This window comes from Oxyura jamaicensis, chromosome 3, assembly GCF_011077185.1.
Source record: "Oxyura jamaicensis isolate SHBP4307 breed ruddy duck chromosome 3, BPBGC_Ojam_1.0, whole genome shotgun sequence".
Lineage (NCBI taxonomy): Eukaryota > Metazoa > Chordata > Aves > Anseriformes > Anatidae > Oxyura > Oxyura jamaicensis.
The window spans coordinates 91131186-91133847 of NC_048895.1; the positions used below are offsets into that span (position 1 = coordinate 91131186).

General features: G+C 45.7%; 1 protein-coding gene across 3 annotated transcripts in view; it reads right to left on the reverse strand.

The window, feature by feature from the left end:
- The window catches only part of PHF3 (PHD finger protein 3), a 53405-nt gene extending 53208 nt beyond the window's left edge, over positions 1-197 (reverse strand). For 2 of the 3 annotated variants that reach the window (XM_035323164.1, XM_035323163.1), the window contains exon 1: positions 2-197. The gene's annotated coding sequence lies outside the window, so the exon portion shown is untranslated. The remainder of the gene's footprint in view (position 1) is intronic. The other variant, XM_035323170.1, reaches the window with a different exon arrangement.
- Positions 198-2662: the final 2465 nt, after the last annotated feature.

A 2662-nucleotide genomic window follows, 5' to 3' on the forward strand; every position in this document is an offset into this window, starting at 1 on the left:
TCACCCCGCTCCGCTCCCCTCCGCGCCGCCCGCCGACGAAGGGCCGCGGAGGCCGCGCCGAAAGGGAAGACAGGGCCCGCGGGAGCGCGCACCGGCTTCCCCCGGCCCCGCTGCCCGCGCCCCCGCTGCCCGCTCCCGGCTCCGGCTCCTCCGCCTGGCGCCGCCGGCCGCGTGCCCGCTCCCCCCGTAGGCGCGCCCCCGCCGGGCCCGCCGCTCACGTGACCGCGCTGTTTACCGGGAGGCGGGCGCGGCGCCGCGCAGGCGCCCGGCCCCGTCAGGGCCCCGCAGCTCGGTGTGCTGGGTGCCGGCCCCCCGCCCTCAGCACCCCCGTCCGGGATGGGGCCGAGATAACGGGGCACGGCCCCATGGTGGCCCACGAAGAGCCGCGGGGCTCCGTTGGGCGTCGGACGGGGAGAGCCGGGCGCTCCGCCGGTGGGGTGGTGGTGGTGAGGGGTGGTCGGCTCTTGGTCCTGGTTCCTCAGACCTAGGTTGGAAGAGACCTCCTACATCACCGAGTCCAACCTCTGACCTGACACAAGTCCTCCACTAAACCATATCCCTAAGCTCTACATCTAAACGTCTTTTAAAGACCTCCAGGGACGGTGACTCAACCACTTCCCTGGGCAGCCTAAACCTTGGGAGGCTCTCATGCTGCCCCTCAGCGCGCACATTTCTTCCCTGTGGCCTTGTTTTAGGGTAACTTTGTTCCCTCACACCATGTCTATGACATGTTCACATGAATTCCCTCCAAAGGGGCTTTTATCAGGTCATCAGAGCCTGAAGTAATCTAGTCTCCACATAATGTCCTGCAGGAAAAGGGCTGTTCTGCTGGTTTGAGTTGTAACATTACATACATGTTTCTCCTTCAGCCCGATGATGAACAGTATCTGCAATCCTGACACTTTATTGCACATACCATGTTTCAAATTGAATTGCCCTCTGTCCCCAAAAGATTTTCAATATTAGTTTTAAAACAGTAGAAATATATTGTGAATGGCAATGTATTATCACTGTCTTTGCATATTAGTCTTAAAAATAGAATTATATTCACAATGACAACATAGTAACACTGTCTTTGCATATTCCTCATTCTGTAGTAGTGCAAGCATTTTTATTTCTCATTCTTGAAGTGCAAGGATTTTATAACATCAGGACAAAATAAAAAGGTGAGGAAGTTGAAATTGATTGGCTTTCCTTTGTTTCTTTTTCTCAGTTCTGTTTGGAGTCTTTGAAATACATGTTCTTCTGTGGTTCTATAAAGGCTGAAATGCATTAAATATTTCCCTACCATCACATTAAGAGAGGGGGCTTTAAACCTAAAGCACTGCAATGCACTTCATGTTTTCAGCCATTACACAGACTAGTTGCAACAAGACAAAAACTTTTGTTGCAGACCACAGTTTTTAACCCAAACTTTTTTCTTTTCAGTCCTTAAATCACCTTTATGCAAATCACCACAAGTTTGTTTTCTATCCTCTTTTCATTTTTTTCCTGTGCTTTTCCAGCTTGGGAAATTCTCTCGCCAAAGCAGGCATTTTCTCTTAAAAAGACTGCCTTCTTATGATGGCACAAAACTGAGCTACTGAGTCGATGGCACTCATTTTTCCAAAGGCTTTCAACTAAGTGCTAAGCCTATGATTTTTTCTTGAGATTATGCTAAGAAATGAAATTATTGTCTGAAGTGAAATTGCATTTACTACATTTGCATCCAAGCGCATCACACAGATTTTCCAGCATTCAACTCTTCTGACACAAGCACCAGGTGAAACATTGTAAATAATCTGGTTGTTGATCATTACCCTATTCAGTTCTTTCTTTACACTTTCAAAAGGCACCTAACTCCTGTGGCTCATCTCAGTGTAACAGAGTTCATATCCTTCTTTCTGTGATGACCCACACCGTGCCAGTCCCTTTAGAATCATAGTTGCCTGTCATATATAGTGAATTGCTCACCTGTAGCACCTATGTTGTGGTTTTATTAACATCAAAAAATAAAGGAAAAAAAAATAGACCACTACAAAGGAAAATGTAATAGGTATTACAGACAACTTTGTATACAATGACATTGGATCAGCTACACACAACTACAGCTGCACCATCTGCTATCTTTCTCAGTGATGTTTTCATCGTGTCATCCCATTACATGAGATAGTTGGTAGTATTCCAGATCTTGCAAGTTGTTTCCATTGGAAAGCAACCTATTTATTTTCAGAAAACAGTCTACTACTGCCCTAAACACAAGAGAAAGCAGCAGCAGAAGGCAGTTTATTTGCCAATAGTTCCAAGTCTCTTCACAGCCACAACTCTTTCCAAGAGGTTCCTGAACGATTTTCCTTATAGCCTTCTCTTGCCTTCCATGCTTTTTTTTTTTTTTTTTTTTTTTTCAATAAACAATACCTTTGAAAATGTGGTATGCACAGTCAAATTTCTTACTGGAATTAAACATGGTTTGCTTTTGAGTGTTAATTACTACTCCATTTGTCAAAATGTAAAAAGGCGCTGGATTGCTACATATGCTTAACTCAATGAAGAAGTTAGTGGATATGATAGCAAACTAACAAGTTTATCCCGTGCTCAAGGAAAATATACACTGTCAAAAGCCAAAATACACTATAGCAGTAGCAGTAGGCCAATAGCTATTCAAGCAAACTCTCACAAGAAC